Source organism: Astyanax mexicanus, chromosome 15, assembly GCF_023375975.1.
Source record: "Astyanax mexicanus isolate ESR-SI-001 chromosome 15, AstMex3_surface, whole genome shotgun sequence".
Taxonomy (NCBI): domain Eukaryota; kingdom Metazoa; phylum Chordata; class Actinopteri; order Characiformes; family Acestrorhamphidae; genus Astyanax; species Astyanax mexicanus.
This window is the reverse complement of record NC_064422.1, coordinates 4669129-4690938: the sequence shown is the minus strand read 5'-3', so window position 1 is coordinate 4690938 and position 21810 is coordinate 4669129. Positions and strand designations below refer to the sequence as shown.

The 21810-nt window shown below is 42.7% G+C and overlaps 1 long non-coding RNA gene across 1 annotated transcript; it reads left to right on the top strand.

The window, feature by feature from the left end:
- The first annotated feature begins 1698 nt into the window (after positions 1 to 1698).
- On the top strand, positions 1699 to 4710 carry LOC111191498 (uncharacterized). Its single transcript, XR_007424468.1, has 3 exons — positions 1699 to 1978; positions 2917 to 2987; positions 3716 to 4710. It is a non-coding gene; the product is annotated as an uncharacterized LOC111191498 (long non-coding RNA).
- The last annotated feature ends 17100 nt before the right edge of the window (positions 4711 to 21810 follow it).

The window sequence follows — 21810 nt, the reverse complement described above, 5'->3', positions numbered from 1 at the left end:
CTGGTCGGGTTGGGCTCCAGAAAATAGTCTGAGATGTAGGCATCTGTTTTTTAATTATATTTTTATTTTATATAAAGTGTCACGTCCTTGCCATGTTTCCCTGTGTTTCCCATCTGTGCTCATGTTTCTGTGTTTATGTAATGGGTGGGGAGCGGTAGCTCTCCAGCCCAGAAGGTTGTAGATCTCAAAGCAGGTAAACCCAAGAAAAAAAAGGGAAATAATAATAATAATAATAATATTATATTATTAATATATATATATAATAATATATATATATATATTAATCTGATATATAATAATATTATATATATAAAATTCTTATTATTGAACCCCACTCCACGCAGGAATCGAACCCAGGCTGTAGCGGTCACAGCCCAATGCTCTAACCACTGAACTAGCAAGTGGATTCAGCGGTTGGATTGGGACTCAGCCCCTTTAATCACCCTTAAGAGCCTCCACCGAAAGGGGCAGAGCACCGAAAACGGGCGGAAAACAAAAGTCACGCCTAGCATGAGTGAGGGAGAGTGAAAATTGTAAACCAGGCTCGCCGGGAAGCGCGGCTACCTCTTATGAGATGAGGTAAAGGTTTAACTAAACAAAGAAGTGACCTCGGGTGCTTATGGATTAAACGCTGTTCCACCAGAGAGGAGAGGAACAGCGGGGGAATGAGAGAAGGTGAGCAAACCGCGTGCCTCGCGGCTGCTACACACACACACACACACACACACACACAGACTCGAGGGAAAGAGAGATGGAGGCTGTGGAGCTCACTGCTCTAAACAGCTACACCAAACTCGAAGGAAAAAAACGTCACTTGCCGTGGACAGAGCAGTAGGAAAAGAAATGAGCCGAAGCTCGCTCGGAAAACCGGCATAGATTCGCTCTGAGAAGCGTCAAAGATCCAGCGCCGAGTGGCCGGTTGGCGTTGCTTTTAAGGTGTTATTAGCAGGTGTTGGTATTTAGCCAAATTAACCCTCTGCGCTGGCCTGGCGCGCTCTCCTATGCCCCAGAGGATGCCTCAATCGGGCACCAGCCCTTACAGTTTATTTACATTCTCTGTGCCTGTCTTTTTCCTGTGTGTGCCTGTTGCCCTCACCTGTGTTCATTTGTAGCTCTGCCTAGGCTTGTCCCGAACCGATATTTGAATCGGATCGGCCGCCGATATTTGCAAAAAATGCGTATCGGATCGGCAGGCACGAAAAAAAATGCCGATCCAGACTCCAGATCCAGTTTTTTTTAAAGCCCGATCCGGGTTTTCCAGCGCACTCATTTAGATAATCCATTCCAGTTTTTGCTGTGTTTTCGCCAGTGAGAGTAAAATCCGGTCCGGTGAATTTTACCAGCTCAGAGTTCCAGCGCTCAGATTTAAATACATGGCGGACGGAGCCGGGATTTCTCTACAAAAAAAAGTAATTTTCTCCTGTATTTCCACTCACCGCTGCATGTGTTTATCAGACTAGTATATTTTAGACTGTTTTTAGTTGTTTTCCAGTGTTGTTTTTGCCTGTGCGTTATTTAATGTAAGACCTGACAGGGTGAAGCTACTCGTGCTAATTTACCGGGTAAGCTAACATTAATCTAGTCGAGTTACAAGTACCAAACGCGGCTGCAGCGCTGAAGAAAGCCCGCTAGGAAACAAAGATAACCCGGCCGTCCAGTATAAAACCTTTAACTGTTTTAAGCCACTGTAACGTATAACTCATTGGGTCTGTCCCAAAACCTAGGGAGCTCTCTACATAGACAGCATCTTACGTCATTGGATGCGCGTTCCCGAGAAGTAGGCTGTCCCAATTCTTAGATACCTTAAAATGCTGTCTACTAAGATACCTTATTCTGACCCTGTAATAAGAGAGCATTAGACCCTTCCTCAGCCGGTAAGGCAATCCCATGATGCAGCGCGGGGCAGAACAGCGTAGCTCAACTTCTTCCATCATGGCGGACGGAAGTGGATCGGCCAGCGCCGAAGTCATTTTTAAATGTAAGTTATTTAAGTTTTTATAGCGTAAGTGTGGTGTTTCATGAGTTTTCTTGGCATAAAATAACATAAACTAGCGTTTTATTTGTAGTTTTGGTTAGTTGGTGGCCGTTTTCCAGTTTTTTATATATCGAGGTGTTAGCATTTATGCTAGCGGGTTTTGAAGCGCCAGTGCATTGTTTTAGATGGGCTGATGCTAACTAGCCTGTTAGCTCAATAGCTAAGTAGCCTGACTGGCGATATTCAGCGCTTTTTTTATCAGTCGCCATAATATTTTATTAGTTAACTCTGTTAACCCTTTCTGTATAGTTAGTTAGACCTGTCGGGTTTATACGATCTGTATGTGGGCTGTTTAACGTGATAGCCAGTGTTCAGATATACAAATTACTTGCACTCTTTTAGGGAGCAGATCAGCAATAGAAGCCTTTATAAAGGCTCGCATAGAGAAAGAGAGGCTCTTCACTGGGGAGAAAAACTCAGCTCTCTCAGCTTGGAATTAAGAGCTTATTTAAGCTAAACTAGTTAGTTATTTGACGATAATATATTCTTATTCTATTCCATCTTAAATGATGCAGCTTTTACACTTTGATACATTAATCCAACCAGCTAGCTAATGGCTTATGATTACAATAATAAAACAATAGGTTTGTGGCAAATAAGTTGATAGAAAACCCGCTTTAGAAAACTAGTTAATACGTAACTAATGCATTGCCAGTTACAGCATATCTAAGCTAATATTAAGCTAATAATTGCTTAAGTTATACATTCATGCATTTAGGCATCTTTCTAAACTAATTAAAAAATGTAGGTAGATTTTGCAAAATGTTTGATTACACTTAAATCGAAGCCTTTGTGTAGATCACTGAAGTTAAAATGGTGTTATTTTCCTCAACTATAAAGCATCTTAATGCCATAATTTGTTTTTGTTTGTTCTTTGACAGGACTGTTCTTCTGGAATTGGGGCTTGCGGACAAAGTAAAAGAAATGGGACAACTTAAAAAATAAATACAATGTAAGTTCAAAGATGAACCTGAAATTGTGTAGAATGATTTATGTATTTTATTGATTTTTATGTATTGATTTGAGGGTAGTATAGATATGTAAATTATTGTTAAAGTATAATTGAGGGGGAGAGAGAAGAGAGCAGAGCAGGAGCGGTCAGAGCGCTTGTATAACCTCCTAGAAAAGCTAGTTAACAAAATGAACTGAGATTAATTTATGCATGTTTTACAATAAAGTTGTCGTTTTTTTTTTAAAGTTGAGAACTGGCATTTGTGTGTTTTTAAAGCAGTCATGGAAAACTAGTGCATGCCTTATAGGTATTCTATACTGATATAAACTTACTTAATAGGTTGTTCATAATAACACTGAAATTCATACTTCAGTTATATTGTTTGTATTGTTTATTCTAACCACACTTACAGAACAAGACTAATATTAACAGTGAGTAGAACAAGTGAACTGGTTTAAAGTAGCACAAAATAAGACAATGAAATAAGACATTTTAAACTAGAGCATTAAACAAACATGAATGATGCATGTGCAATATTTACACAATATTGGCAGTGCAAATTTAACATTTAATGAAAACCAAACTGATCTATTTGTTTCCAGTTTAATAAAATCACTGGACACCAGCAATGTTGACACAAAGTTGCTCCCGTAATTGGTGGCCACTGACAGCTGTGATGTCTTCTTCCTGCACATCAGCTTCCTCATCTTCATCTGCTTCCTCCTCAGGCTGAACAACATCTCCCGCTCCCATGCAGATGTTGTGCAGAGTGACACAGGCAGCAATCACCTCTGGCACAAACCTTCGGTTCACTTCTTGAGAATGCAGGAAAATTGACCTCCATCTGGTCTTCAGCATCCCAAAACCACGTTCAATTGTAGAACGTGCCCTTGCATGATGCCTGTTGAAGGCCACCCTCTCTTCTCCTCTGACAGGCTTCTTGAATGGAGTGATGAGGGCTATGGGCTGAGAGATACATGGGGACCCACCATCACCAAGTATCATGTAGCCTCTGGGTGGGAAAGTGGCCTGCCGATACAAAGTGCTGTAACAGAGCACCCATGCATCATGTACTGAGCCAGGAAAGCCAATAAAAACATCAAGAAACTTTGCCTGGTGGTCACAGACAGCCTGAAATTGCAGGGGTAGAGCTTCCAGTTTCTGTAGCACTGTGCATCAGGTTCTCCAGGGGCTTTGATTCGCACATGGCACCCACTAGTGGAAGCCGCATGGATTCCCAGCCTCACAAAGTCATCAGAGATGCTCTGCAGTTCTCCAGGTTTTGGGTGCCGGATAACTTTTCAGAGCACAGTATCTTGTAGGTCTTTCTCCCTGCAAGAGGGAGAAATTTATTTATTTAGTTAGTTAGTGTGTACAGTTCTTTTGCAAAACAGAAAAGTGATTTGCTCCTTAGTGTTTAATATCACTTATCTGTTTTGAAAATTAACTGTTCACACAGGTTCTATTTATTTATGTATTTATTTATTGATTGATTGATTCATTGTTAATAAATTAATTGTCTGCATGTGTATAGTTGTATCACTTTGAAGTTAGCATAAAATAAAATGCATATTTGCAAAAACAGATGAGTGCTATTCTTTTAACAAACCTTTCATGCTTAAAAGACAGCATTTGTCTGTCTGCATATAAACTCCCCCCCCCCCCCCCCACAATTTTCAATTAATTGTATCAGCTTGATTATTATTTAATCAATATTAATGTATTAAATAAACTATGTAGGTGTTCTGTACATTATTATTAATAATAATAATAATAATAATAAAAACTTAATTAATTGTTGTTAAAATACCATTGTTTTTACAATGAACTAATGGGGGGGGGGTATTAATAGTGGATTTTTTTATCTCAGAGTATAAGAGGAAATTTTTTTTGAGACGATCTTACCTGTTCAAGGGCAGAAATAAGCGCTCTTCTTCTTAAATTTCGGCATCTGGCAGCAGCATGTCGACTCTCACGTCTCTGTCGCTCTTCCTCCAGTGCAAAAACGATTAAAATTGTAGTAAAAACAGCAAGAGGTTCGTCCATAATGCCGGTAGGGAGATGAGGTGGTTCCCGCGGCTGAGGTAAGTAAACAGTGGGAGCATGCTGTGGGCGGGGCCAGGTCGTGACGCAGTCGCTGCCTAACTAGAGAGTCCCAATAATGTGTCTTATAAGGCTGGATGGCGGTTAGAACGCTGTCTAGTTAAACAGCTGTCTACGTAGTCAGTGCCTATGTAGAGAGCTCCCTAGGTTTTGGGACAGACCCAGTGTTTTAATGTGTAAATAGTTTAACAGTTAGACTGAGTTACTGTGGATTAACGTGTAACTGAGTAATTTAATGTGTAAATAGTGGAATTATGTGCTGTTAGCTCTGTTACTAATTACAGATTATTATACAGATTATTTTCTCCACAGGGATGAACGTGGGCCGGGAAAGATGAACTCCGGTCAGACCGGCTGGAGGCAGCGTTAGCTCCCTTTATGAAGAGTTTTTTTCTTTGAATTTAATAAAGTTTTCTCTCTTAACATTATGATGTTTGCTTGTTGTGTTTTATTGTCATTATGCTTATTGTAGTATCACATATCAACTAGTGGGTGTGGGTAAATTTCACAATTATTTGCAAATAAAGAAGTTTATGAAACATGTTATGTTTCTTATTTATGCAACTAAAAGGTAAACTGTGTGAAACGTATCTTAGTTTGATAATTTAGCTTTGATGGCTTTTATGGCTATTATGGCTATTATGGTTAACTTACTAACACAGGAGCAGGCTGACACCTGAGCATATTGAAATGCTCGTCTTTGTAAAAAAGAATCTCCCATCATGCTCGGACTGCAGGCAGGGCAAACAGTTGGAATTGAAGGGAGTGTGTAGATGGGGTTGGAGCAGCAAAGTGTGGAGGAGATTGCGGAGTAGAAGGCATTTTGCTTTTAAATAGTTTACGATATTTGCACTGATTTTTTTTGTTTCAGCTTTGGTTTACACTTGTGCAAGAGCACTGATGAGTACAGCACTCAAGAGTACTGATGCTGTTAATAGACTAGTGTTTTGCTTTTTTAATACAATTTACAATATTATTTGCACTTATGGCTTTTTAAGCATTGGTTTACTGATGCAATTTCTGTTTGTTATTTATTATTTTGTCTATTTTGAGTTTATAAATTGCTTAATAAACAGGTCAGTTTCTCTTTACCAACCATTGTGTATTATTCAAACACACCTTATTCAGCTGGCTACTTGTTATCAAGAGTAAAACGCTTTTCAACTTGAGTTTGACAACAAAGTAAGTTGGCTGAATACTTTAAACTTTAAACTTTAATACATGCTCGGATATGCCGGTATTGGTATCGGCCGATATCGGATCGGAAGTGCAAATAAATATCGGATCGGAAGTTCAAAAAGCTGGATCGGGACATCTCTAGCTCTGCCCCCTAACCCCAGGTGTTTCCTCTTCCTGTGTGTATTTATAGCCTGTGTATTTCCTATAAAACTAACTTTTTCGTGTTTTTTATTTGTTAGTAAGCGCTGTTTCCACTGTTTCAGACTCGAGTCAGATTTGGCACAACAGCGGCAGCATGCAACCTGTGAGTAGCTCATACACCTGAAGACCCCACACGGAAGGATGAACTGATAAATCTCTTTTTCTCTCTCTCTCTTTTTCTCTTTCTTTCTCTCTTTCTCTCTCTTACTTATCATAGTTAATAATTTATAGAGTTTTTGTGTTTGTTTGTGTTTCTCCGAATAAGCTAGGAATAAGCTAGAAGCTAGAAAACAGCCAGTTTATGGGTCGGGTCAGCCTCGGGCAGAACTTGCATGGGCTCGGGCCGGGTCGGGTCGGATTTTTTGGGCCTGATCTAAGCTCTACACCACATCACTGTGTACAGGAGTACTAACTCACCCAGCTGAACTTCCACAGTTGTGTTTGCTGAAAACTCCCCAGAGAGAACTTCACACATATACAGGCCATTGTCTTCAGTGCGGAGATCTTTTAATCTAAGTGAGAAATTCCCTTTGTGGATTTCATCAAGGCTGAAGAACTCGACTCGGCCCATGTAGCTCCCATGGACTGATTCCGTCTTGACCTCACCATCTTGGAACATCAGCACCAGAATATCTTGATTCACTTTCTTCCATGAGACTTCTTCCATCTCTTCAGGTGGGATATGGGAGTCTACAGAGCAGTTCAGAGTGATGGCCTCACCGGCGTATGCAGATATTACATGACCTCCAGTCACAGTCAAACGCTCTGAAAATAAATGTAAAGCATCAGATCAGATTAGAAAAATCTAAATGTACTAATTTTTACCATACCAAAACCTACTAAAACCTACAAAAACAGCATAGAGTCATCCATCTGTTATAAAACCCCAAACCCTACTAATCTAACCAGCACAGCGCCATCCAGCTGTTATCAAACCCCAAAACCTACTAATCTAACCGGCACAGCTATAACCAAAAATGCATATCACAGTATTTTTCATTATTCTGACAGTTTTATTGTATATCATGGTATTTTTATTTATTTTTTTATTTTTTTGCATGACTAGGCTTTAATATAGGTTTGTAAGTTACTCTACTGTTAGGAGTCCATATAATTTAAAACAATCTGTTATCAAACCCCAGAACCTACTAATCGAAGCAGCACAGCGCCATCCATCTGTTATCAAACCCCAGAACCTAATAATCTAACCAGCACGGCTCCATCCATCTGTTATCAAACCCCAGAACCTACTAATCTAACCAGCACGGCTCCATCCATCTGTTATTAAACCCAGATCCTACTAATCTAACCAGCACAGCGCCAACCATCTGTTATCAAACCCTAAAATCTACTAATATAACCAGCACAGCTGAATCCATCTGTTATCAAACCCCAGAACCTACTAATCTAACCAGCACAGCTCCGTCCATCTGTTATCAAACCCCAGAACCTAATAATCGAAGCAGCACAGCACCATCCATCTGTTATCAAACCCCAAAATATACTAATCTTACTAGCACAGCACCATCTATCGGTTAATAAACCCCAGAACCTACTAATCTAACCAGCACAGTGCCATCCATCTGTTATCAAATCCCAGAACCTACTAATCTAACCAGCACAGTGCCACCCATCTGTTATCAAACCCCAGAACCTACTAATCTAACCAGCACAGCTCCATCCATTTGTTATCAAACCCCAGAACCTACTAATCTAACCAGCACACCACCATCCATATGTTATTAAACCCCAGACACTATTAATCTAACCAGCACAGTGCCGTCCATCTGTTATCAAACCCCATAACCTACTAATCTAACCAGCACAGTGACATCCATCTGTTATCAAACCCCATGTTACGTGCCACAAGGGCACGTATATCTTTTTTTGTGTTTTTTTTGTTTTCTTTCTATTTTCTTTCTACTCTACTCCTATCCTGCACTGTCCAGAGTTCTGCCAGCCAATGGGAGACATGCTGAGGATCAGCTGACCAGATCCACCAATGGGAGGAGTGGCTCACCAGGAAGGGGTGGTGCTTCCTGTTTAAATACCTCTACGTGTGGACTAATGGAGGAGGCTTTGTGTTTGTGAGAGGCTTAATGGTACTATGTAGTTTTTTTTAATACTGAGACTGACTGAGATTTATACTGAGTATACTGAAACTCTGTTGAGGATTATGCTGATTGCCTCTGTTTGTTCAGCCTGAATTTTAGCCTCCAGTGTTCTTACCTGCAGCTGTAACTTTTTATTCAGTTCTGTTTTCTCTAACCATCCTGGCATGGACAGGCAAGGAAAGGCGCCTATACATTACATCACCGTAGGTAAAACTGTGTATAGACTCACTAGGTAAGGGGTGGGTGCCACATTTGTATATTTTGTTAGGTTATTTTGTTGGTTAGGTAGATAAGTTGTTTTTCTTTATTTCTTTCCTTTGGCACCATCCATGGTCCACCCAGAAGGTTGGTTTCTGAGTTTTAACTTCTTCTTTAAACAAATCTGTACTGCTGCATGTCTTTTAACAACTGGTATGTTTTAAGTACTGCTGATTTGTAAAAGAAAACCTTATTCTGAGTAAAAATCTCAAAGGAATTCAACTAGTCTGTCTGTCTCCTCACTTCCATTTATCAACACACACTCAGGTTACTGCCTAACTTGTACCTCTCATACCCCAGCCACCATCTTACAAGGGGCACGATACACCCCATAACCTACTAATCTAACCAGCACAGCTCCATCCATCTGTTATCAAACCCCACAACCTACTAATCTAACCAGCACAGTGCTGTTCATCTGTTATCAAACCCCAAAACCTACTAATCTAACCAGCACAGTGCCATCCATCTGTTATCAAACCCCAGAACCTACTAATCTAACCAGCACAGTGCCTTCCATCTGTTATCAAACCCCAGAACCTGCTAATCTAACCAGGACTTTGCCGTCCATCTGTTATCAAACCCCAGACCCTACTAACCTAACCCGCACAACACCATCTATCTGTTATCAAACCCCAAAACCTACTAATCTAACCAGCAGAGCACCATCCATCTGTTATCAAACCACAGAACCTACTAATCACAGCACCATTCATCTGTTATCAAACCCCAGAACCTACTAATCTAACCAGCTCCGGACCGCCCATCTGTTATCAAACCCCGGAACCTACTAATCTAACCAGCAGAGCACCATCCATCTGTTATCAAACCACAGAACCTACTAATCACATCACCATCCATTTGTTATCAAACCCCAGTACCTACTAATCAAAGCACCATCCATCTGTTATCAAACCCCAAAACCTACTAATCTAACCAGCACTGTGTAGTCTATCTGTTACCAAACCCCACACCCTACTGATTTAACACGCACAACACCATCTATCTGTTATCAAACCGCAAAACCTACTAATCACAGCACCATTCATCTGTTATCAAACCCCAGAACCTACTAATCTAACCAGCTCCGGACCGCCCATCTGTTATCAAACCCCGGAACCTACTAATCTAACCAGCACAGTGCCATCCATCTGTTATCAAACCCCAGAACCTTCTAATCACATCACCATCCATTTGTTATCAAACCCCAGTACCTACTAATCGAAGCACCATCCATCTGTTATCAAACCCCAAAACCTACTAACCTAACCAGCACTGTGTAGTCTATCTGTTACCAAACCCCACACCCTACTGATTTAACATGCACAACACCATCTATCTGTTATCAAACCGCAAAACCTACTAATCTAACCAGCACAGCACCATTCATCTGTTATCAAACCCCAGAACCTACTAATCTAACCAGCACAGTGCAGTCCATCTGTTATCAAACCCCAGAACCTACTAATCACAGCACCATCCATCTGTTATCAAACCCCAGTACCTAATAATCTAACCAGCACAGCACCATCCATCTGTTATCAAACCCCAGTACCTAATAATCTAACCAGCACAGCGCCGTCCATCTGTTATCAAACCCCAGACCCTACTAACCTAACCCGCACAACACCATCCATCTGTTATCAAACCACAGAACCTACTAATCACAGCACCATCCATCTGTTATCAAACCCCAGAACCTACTAATCTAACCAGCACAGTGCTGTCCATCTGTTATCAAACCCAAGAACCTACTAAACACAGCACCATCCATCTGTTATCAAACCCCAGTACCTACTAATCTAACCAGCACAGCTCCATCCATCTGTTATCAAACCCCAGAACTTACTAATCTAACCAGCACAGCGCCGTCCATCTGTTATCAAACCCCAGAACCTACTAATCACAGCACCATCCATCTGTTATCAACCACCAGAACCTACCAATCTAACCAGCTCCGGACCGCCCATCTGTTATCAAACCCCGGAACTTACTAATCTAACCAGCACATTGCCATCCATCTGTTATCAAACCACAGAACCTACTAATCACAGCACCATCCATCTGTTATCAAACCCCAGTACCTAATAATCTAACCAGCACAGCTCTATCCATCTGTTATCAAACCCCAGAACATACTAATCACAGCACCATCCATCTGTTATCAAACACCAGAACCTACTAATCACAGCACCATTCATCTGTTATCAAACCACAGAACCTACTAATCTAACCAGCTCCGGACCGCCCATCTGTTATCAAACCCCGGAACCTACTAATCTAACCAGCACAGTGCCATCCATCTGTTATCAAACCCCAGAACCTACTAATCACAGCACCCATCCATCTGTTATCAAACCTCAGAACCTACTAATCTAACCAGCACAGTGCCATCCATCTGTTATCAAACCCCAGAACCTACTAATCTAACCAGCACAGCTCTATCCATCTGTTATCAAACCCCGGAACCTACTAATCTAACCAGCACAGTGCCATCCATCTGTTATCAAACCCCAGAACCTACTAATCACAGCACCCATCCATCTGTTATCAAACCCCAGAACCTACTAATCTAACCAGCACAGTGCCATCCATCTGTTATCAAACCCCAGAACCTACTAATCTAACCAGCACAGCTCTATCCATCTGTTATCAAACCCCAGAACCTACTAATCACAGCACCATCCATCTGTTATCAAACCCCAGTACCTAATAATCTAACCAGCACAGCTCTATCCATCTGTTATCAAACCCCAGAACCTACTAATCTAACCAGCACAGCGCCATCCATCTGTTATCAAACCCCAAAATATACTAATCTCACTAGCACAGCACCATCTATCGGTTAATAAACCCCAGAACAAACTAATCTAACCAGCACAGTGCCACCCTTCTGTTATCAAACTCCAGTACCTACTAATCTAACCAGCACAGTGCCTTCCATCTGTTATCAAACACCAGTACCTACTAATCTAACCAGCACAGCTCCATCCATCTGTTATCAAACCCTACAACCTACTAATCTAACCAGCACAGCACCATCCATCTGTTATCAACCCCCAGAACCTACCAATCTAACCAGCACAACACCGTCCATTTGTTATCAAACCCCAGAACCTACTAATCACAGAACCATCCATCTGTTATCAAACCCCAGAAGCTACTAATCTAACCAGCTCCGGATTGCCCATCTGTTATCAAACCCCGGAACCTACTAATCACAGCACCATCCATCCGTTATCAAACCCCAGAACCTACTAATCTAACGAGCACAACTCCATCCATCTGTTATCAAACCCCAGAACCTACTAATCTAACCAGCACAGTGCCAACCATCTGTTATCAAACCCCAGAACCTACTAATCACAGCACCATTCATCTGTTATCAAACCCCAGTACCTAATAATCTAACCACACAGCTCCATCCATCTGTTATCAACCCCCATTACCTACCAATCTAACCAGCACAACGCCGTCCATTTGTTATCAAATCCCAGAGCTGCTAATCATAGCACCATCAATCTGTTGTCAAACCCCAGAACCTTCTAATCTAACCAGCACAGGACCGCCCATCTGTTATCAAACCCCAGAACCTACTAATCTAACCAGCACAACTCCATTCATCTGTTATCAAACGCCAGTACCTAATAGTCTAACCAGCACAACTCTATCCATCTGTTATCAAACCCCAGAACATACTAATCACAGCACCATCCATCTGTTATCAAACCCCAGTACCTAATAATCTAACCAGTACAGCGCCGTCCATCTGTTATCAAACCCCAGACCCTACTAACCTAGCCCGCACAACACCATCTATCTGTTATCAAATCACAAAACCTACTAATCTAACCAGCACAGCACCATCCATCTGTTATCAAACCACAGAACCTACTAATCACAGCACCATCCATCTGTTATCAAACCCCAGAACCTACTAATCTAACCAGCACAGCACCATCCAACTGTTATCAAACCACAGTACCTACTAATCTAACCAGCACAGCTCCATCCATCTGTTATCAAACCCCAAAACTTACTAATCTAACCAGCACAGCGCCGTCCATCTGTTATCAAACCCCAGAACCTACTAATCACAGCACCATTAATCTGTTATCAACCACCAGAACCTACCAATCTAACCAGCACAACGCCGTCAATTTGTTATCAAACCCCAGAAACTACTAATCACAGCACCATCCATCTGTTATCAAACCCCAGAACCTACTAATCTAACCAGCTCCGGACCGCCCATCTGTTATCGAACCCCGGAACCTACTAATCTAACCAGCACAGTGCCATCCATCTGTTATCAAACCCCAGAACCTACTAATCACAGGACCATCCATCTGTTATCAAACCCCAGTACCTAAAAATCTAACCAGCACAGCTCTATCCATCTGTTTTCAAACCCCAGAACCTACTAATCTAACCAGCACAGCCCAATCCATCTGTTATCAAACCCCAGAACCTACCAATCTAATCAGCACACCATCTTTCTTTTATCAGAACCCAGAACCTAATAATCTAACCAGCACAGTGCCATCCTTCTGTTATCAAACCCCAAAACCTACTAATCTAACCAGCACAACACCATCCATATATTATTAAACCCCAGACACTATTAATCTAACCAGCACAGTGCCGTCCATCTGTTATCAAACCCGAGAACCTATTAATCTAACCAGCACAGCTCCATCTATCTGTTACCAAACCCCAGAAAATACTAATCTAAGCTACACGCCACCATCCATATGTTATTAAACCCCAGACACTATTAATCTACCCAGCACAGTGCCGTCCACCTGTTATCAAACGCCAGAACCTACTAATCTAACCAGCACAGCTCCATCCATCTGTTATCAAACCCCAGAACCTACTAATCTAACCAGCACAGCTCCATCCATCTGTCATCAAATCCCAGAACCTACTAATCTACCCAGCACAGTTCCGTCCATCTGTTATCAAACCCTAAAACCTACTAATCTAAACAGCACAACACCATCCATCAGTTATCAAACCCCAGAACCTATTAATATAACCAGCACAGCGTCGTCCATCTGTTATAAAACCCCAGAACCTACTAATCTAGCCAGCACAACACCATCCATCTGTTATCAAACCCCAGAACCTACTAATCTAACCAGCACAGTGCCATCCATCTGTTATCAGGCCCCAGAACCTGCTAATCTAACCAGCACAGCTCCATCCATCTGTTATCAAATCCCAGAACCTACTAATCACAGCACCATCCATCTGTTATCAAACCCCAGAACCTACTAATCTAACCAGCACAGTGCCTTCCATCTGTTATCAAACCCCAGAACCTACTAATCTAACCAGCACTTTGCCGTCCATCTGTTATCAAACCCCAGACCCTACTAATCTAACCAGCACAGTGCCTTCCATCTGTTATCAAACACCAGTACCTACTAATCTAACCAGCACAGTGCCATCCATCTGTTATCAAACCCCAGAACCTACTAATCACAGCACCATCAATCTGTTATCAAACCCCAGAACCTACTAATCTAACCAGCACAACACCATCCATCTGTTATCAAACCCCAAAACCTATTAATCTAACCAGCACTGTGCCGTCCATCTGTTACCAAACCCCAGACCCTACTAATCTGACCCGCACAACACCATTTATCTGTTATCAAACCCCAGAACCTACCAATCTAACCAGCACAGCACCATCCATCTGTTATCAAACCCCAGAACCTACTAATCACAGCACCATCCATCTGTTATCAAACCCCAGAACCTACTAATCTAACCAGCACAGTGCCATCCATCTATTATCAAACCCCAGAACCTACTAATTACAGCACCATTCATCTGTTATCGTCCCCAGAACCTACCAATCTAACCAGCACAACGCCGTCCATTTGTTATCAAACCCCAGAACCTATTAATCACAGCACCATCCATCTGTTTTCAAACCCCAGAACCTACTAATATAACCAGCACAGGACCGCCCATCTGTTATCAAACCCCAGACCCTACTAATCTAACCCGCACAACACCATTTATCTGTTATCAAACCCCAGTACCTACTAAACTAACCAGCACAGCTCCATCCATCTGTTATCTAACCCCAGAACCTACTAATCTAACCAGCACAGTGCCATCCATCTGTTATCAAACCCCAGAACCTACTAATCACAGCACCATCCATCTGTTATCAAACCCCAGTACCTACTAATCTAACCAGCACAGCTCCATCCATCTGTTATCAAACCCCAGAACCTACTAATCTAACCAGCACAGTGCCAACCATCTGTTATCAAACCCCAGAACCTACTAATCACAGCACCATCCATCTGTTATCAAACCCCAGTACCTAATAATCTAACCAGCAAAGCTCCATCCATCTGTTATTAAACCCCAGAACCTACTAATCTAAACAGCACAGTGCCATCCATCTGTTATCAAACCCCAGAACCTACTAATCACAGCACCATTCATCTGTTATCAAACCCCAGAACCTACTAATCACAGCACCATCCATCTGTTATCAAACCCCAGAACCTACTAATCTAACCAGCACAGTGCCATCCATCTGTTATCAAACCCCAGAACATACTAATCACAGCACCATCCATCTGTTATCAAACCCCAGAACCTACTAATCTAACCAGCACAGGACCGCCCATCTGTTATCAAACCCCAGAACCTACTAATCTAACCAGCACAGTGCCATCCATCTGTTATCAAACCCCAGAACCTACTAATCACAGCACCATCCATCTGTTATCAAACCCCAGTACCTACTAATCTAACCAGCACAGCTCCATACATCTGTTATCAAACCCCAGAACCTACTAATCTAACCAGCACAGTGCCAACAATCTGTTATCAAACCCCAGAACCTATTAATCACAGCACCATCCATCTGTTATCAAACCCCAGAACCTACTAATATAACCAGCACAGGACCGCCCATCTGTTATCAAACCCCAGACCCTACTAATCTAACCAGCACAGCTCCATCCATCTGTTATCAAACCCCAGAACCTACTAATCTAACCAGCACAGTGCCATCCATCTGTTATCAAACCCCAGAACCTACTAATCTAACCAGCACAGTGCCATCCATCTGTTATCAAACCCCAGAACCTACTAATCTAACCAGCACAGTGCCATCCATCTGTTATCAAACCCCAGAACCTACTAATCACAGCACCATCAATCTGTTATCAAACCCCAGAACCTACTAATCTAACCAGCACAACACCATCCATCTGTTATCAAACCCCAAAACCTATTAATCTAACCAGCACTGTGCCGTCCATCTGTTACCAAACCCCAGACCCTACTAATCTGACCCGCACAACACCATTTATCTGTTATCAAACCCCAGAACCTACCAATCTAACCAGCACAGCACCATCCATCTGTTATCAAACCCCAGAACCTACTAATCACAGCACCATCCATCTGTTATCAAATCCCAGAACCTACTAATCTAACCAGCACAGTGCCATCCATCTATTATCAAACCCCAGAACCTACTAATTACAGCACCATTCATCTGTTATCATCCCCAGAACCTACCAATCTAACCAGCACAACGCCGTCCATTTGTTATCAAACCCCAGAACCTATTAATCACAGCACCATCCATCTGTTTTCAAACCCCAGAACCTACTAATATAACCAGCACAGGACCGCCCATCTGTTATCAATCCCCAGACCCTACTAATCTAACCCGCACAACACCATTTATCTGTTATCAAACCCCAGTACCTACTAAACTAACCAGCACAGCTCCATCCATCTGTTATCTAACCCCAGAACCTACTAATCTAACCAGCACAGTGCCATCCATCTGTTATCAAACCCCAGAACCTACTAATCACAGCACCATCCATCTCTTATCAAACCCCAGTACCTACTAATCTAACCAGCACAGCTCCATCCATCTGTTATCAAACCCCAGAACCTACTAATCTAGCCAGCACAGTGCCAACCATCTGTTATCAAACCCCAGAACCTACTAATCACAGCACCATCCATCTGTTATCAAACCACAGTACCTAATAATCTAACCAGCAAAGCTCCATCCATCTGTTATTAAACCCCAGAACCTACTAATCTAAACAGCACAGTGCCATCCATCTGTTATCAAACCCCAGAACCTACTAATCACAGCACCATTCATCTGTTATCAAACCCCAGAACCTACTAATCACAGCACCATCCATCTGTTATCAAACCCCAGAACCTACTAATCTAACCAGCACAACACCATCCATCTGTTATCAAACCCCAAAACCTACTAATCTAACCAGCACTGTGCCGTCCATCTGTTACCAAACCCCAGACCCTACTAATCTGACCCGCACAACACCATTTATCTGTTATCAAACCCCAAAACCTACTAATCTAACCAGCACAGCACCATCCATCTGTTATCAACCACCAGAACCTACCAATCTAACCAGCACAACGCCGTCCATTTGTTATCAAACCCCAGAACCTACTAATCACAGCACCCATCTGTTATCAAACCCCAGAACCTACTAATCTAACCAGCACAGGACCACCCATCTGTTATCAAACCCCAGAACCTACTAATCTAACCAGCACAGTGCCATCCATCTGTTATCAAACCCCAGAACATACTAATAACAGCACCATCCATCTGTTATCAACCCCCAGAACCTACCAATCTAACCAGCACAACGCCGTCCATTTGTTATCAAACCCCAGAACCTACTAATCACAGCACCCATCTGTTATCAAACCCCAGAACCTACTAATCTAACCAGCACAGTGCCATCCATCTGTTATCAAACCCCAGAACCTACTAATCTAACCAGCACAGTGCCATCCATCTGTTATCAAACCCCAGAACCTACTAATCTAACCAGCACAGTGCCATCCATCTGTTATCAAACCCCAGAACCTACTAATCACAGCACCATCCATCTGTTATCAAACCCCAGTACCTACTAATCTAACCAGCACAGCTCCATCCATCTGTTATTAAACCCCAGAACCTACTAATCTAACCAGCACAGTGCCATCCATCTGTTATCAAACCCCAGAACCTACTAATCACAGCACCATCAATCTGTTATCAAACCCCAGAACCTACTAATCTAACCAGCACAACACCATCCATCTGTTATCAAACCCCAAAACCTATTAATCTAACCAGCACTGTGCCGTCCATCTGTTACCAAACCCCAGACCCTACTAATCTGACCCGCACAACACCATTTATCTGTTATCAAACCCCAGAACCTACCAATCTAACCAGCACAGCACCATCCATCTGTTATCAAACCCCAGAACCTACTAATCACAGCACCATCCATCTGTTATCAAACCCCAGAACCTACTAATCTAACCAGCACAGTGCCATCCATCTATTATCAAACCCCAGAACCTACTAATTACAGCACCATTCATCTGTTATCGTCCCCAGAACCTACCAATCTAACCAGCACAACGCCGTCCATTTGTTATCAAACCCCAGAACCTATTAATCACAGCACCATCCATCTGTTTTCAAACCCCAGAACCTACTAATATAACCAGCACAGGACCGCCCATCTGTTATCAAACCCCAGACCCTACTAATCTAACCCGCACAACACCATTTATCTGTTATCAAACCCCAGTACCTACTAAACTAACCAGCACAGCTCCATCCATCTGTTATCTAACCCCAGAACCTACTAATCTAACCAGCACAGTGCCATCCATCTGTTATCAAACCCCAGAACCTACTAATCACAGCACCATCCATCTGTTATCAAACCCCAGTGCCTACTAATCTAACCAGCACAGCTCCATCCATCTGTTATCAAACCCCAGAACCTACTAATCTAACCAGCACAGTGCCAACCATCTGTTATCAAACCCCAGAACCTACTAATCACAGCACCATCCATCTGTTATCAAACCCCAGTACCTAATAATCTAACCAGCAAAGCTCCATCCATCTGTTATTAAACCCCAGAACCTACTAATCTAAACAGCACAGTGCCATCCATCTGTTATCAAACCCCAGAACCTACTAATCACAGCACCATTCATCTGTTATCAAACCCCAGAACCTACTAATCACAGCACCATCCATCTGTTATCAAACCCCAGAACCTACTAATCTAACCAGCACAGCACCATCCATCTGTTATCAACCCCCAGAACCTACTAATCACAGCACCATCCATCTGTTATCAAACCCCAGAACCTACTAATCTAACCAGCACAGGACCGCCCATCTGTTATCAAACCCCAGAACCTACTAATCTAACCAGCACAGTGCCATCCATCTGTTATCAAACCCCAGAACATACTAATCACAGCACCATCCATCTGTTATCAACCCCCAGAACCTACCAATCTAACCAGCATAACGCCGTCCATTTGTTATCAACCCCCAGAACCTACTAATCACAGCACCATCCATCTGTTATCAAACCCCAGAACCTACTAATCTAACCAGCACAGGACCGCCCATCTGTTATCAAACCCCAGAACCTACTAATCTAACCAGCACAGTGCCATCCATCTGTTATCAAACCCCAGAACCTACTAATCACAGCACCATCCATCTGTTATCAAACCCCAGTACCTACTAATCTAACCAGCACAGCTCCATCCATCTGTTATCAAACCCCAGAACCTACTAATCTAACCAGCACAGTGCCAACAATCTGTTATCAAACCCCAGAACCTATTAATCACAGCACCATCCATCTGTTTTCAAACCCCAGAACCTATTAATATAACCAGCACAGGACCGCCCATCTGTTATCAAACCCCAGACCCTACTAATCTAACCCGCACAACACCATTTATCTGTTATCAAACCCCAGTACCTACTAAACTAACCAGCACAGCTCCATCCATCTGTTATCTAACCCCAGAACCTACTAATCTAACCAGCACAGTGCCATCCATCTGTTATCAAACCCCAGAACCTACTAATCACAGCACCATCCATCTGTTATCAAACCCCAGTACCTACTAATCTAACCAGCACAGCTCCATCCATCTGTTATCAAACCCCAGAACCTACTAATCTAACCAGCACAGTGCCAACCATCTGTTATCAAACCCCAGAACCTACTAATCACAGCACCATCCATCTGTTATCAAACCCCAGTACCTAATAATCTAACCAGCAAAGCTCCATCCATCTGTTATTAAACCCCAGAACCTACTATTCTAAACAGCACAGTGCCATCCATCTGTTATCAAACCCCAGAACCTACTAATCACAGCACCATTCATCTGTTATCAAATCCCAGAACCTACTAATCACAGCACCATCCATCTGTTATCAAACCCCAGAACCTACTAATCTAACCAGCACAACACCATCCATCTGTTATCAAACCCCAAAACCTACTAATCTAACCAGCACTGTGCCGTCCATCTGTTACCAAACCCCAGACCCTACTAATCTGACCCGCACAACACCATTTATCTGTTATCAAACCCCAAAACCTACTAATCTAACCAGCACAGCACCATCCATCTGTTATCAACCCCCAGAACCTACTAATCACAGCACCATCCATCTGTTATCAAACCCCAGAACCTACTAATCTAACCAGCACAGGACCGCCCATCTGTTATCAAACCCCAGAACCTACTAATCTAACCAGCACAGTGCCATCCATCTGTTATCAAACCCCAGAACATACTAATCACAGCACCATCCATCTGTTATCAACCCCCAGAACCTACCAATCTAACCAGCACAACGCCGTCCATTTGTTATCAACCCCCAGAACCTACTAATCACAGCACCATCCATCTGTTATCAAACCCCAGAACCTACTAATCTAACCAGCACAGGACCGCCCATCTGTTATCAAACCGCAGAACTGAAAGCTCCGCGTAGGTTCTAGCGGGAAACTCGAAATCACGCCACTTTTCTCAGCCAATCACCAACTCCCACCTGTCCTTAAAAGACCTCCCTCATACCTGTTCTCCCCTGCTTGCAGACGCTGACATACGTTTTCACCCTCCTCCTTCCCCACCGCCTCCAGTTCAGTCCCGCCGGTTGCCCAGGGGATAGGCTTCGCCCCCGCCGTACAAGTACGGCAGGATCTGCGAGGTTCCAGACGCTGCGGACCTGGGCTTCGACGGGGCTTTCGCCAAAGACTCTATATTATACACTATATTCACTATTACTAATTGTCATACGTGTTTATTGGGATTAAATCTTTCTTGCTGCACTTTGTTTCTAGAGTTTTCCTGCTAGAACCTACTAATCTAACCAGCACAGTGCCATCCATCTGTTATCAAACCCCTTAACCTACTAATCACAGCACCATCCATCTGTTATCAAACCCCAGAACCTACTAATGTAACCAGCACTGTGCCATCCATCTGTTACCAAACCCCAGACCCTACTAATCTGACCCGCACAACACCATTTATCTGTTATCAAACCCCAAAACATACTAATCTAACCAGCACAGCACCATCCATCTGTTATCAAACCCCAGAACCTACTAATCACAGCACCATATATCTGTTATCAAACCCCAATACCTACTAATCTAACCAGCACAGCTCCATCCATCTGTTATCAAACCCCAGAACCTACTAATCTAACCAGTACAGCGCCGTCCATCTGTTATCAAACCCCAGAACCTACTAATCACAGCACCATCCATCTGTTATCACCCCCCAGAACCTACCAATCTAACCAGCACAACGCCGTCCATTTGTTATCAAACCCCAGAACCTACTAATCACAGCACCATCCATCTGTTATCAAACCCCAGAACCTACTAATCTAACCAGCACAGGACCGCCCATCTGTTATCAAACCCCAGAACCTACTAATCTAACCAGCACAGTGCCATTCATCTGTTATCAAACCCCAGAACCTACTAATCACAGCACCATCCATCTGTTATCAAACCCCAGTACCTACTAGTCTAACCAGCACAGGACCGCCCATCTGTTATCAAACCCCAGAACCT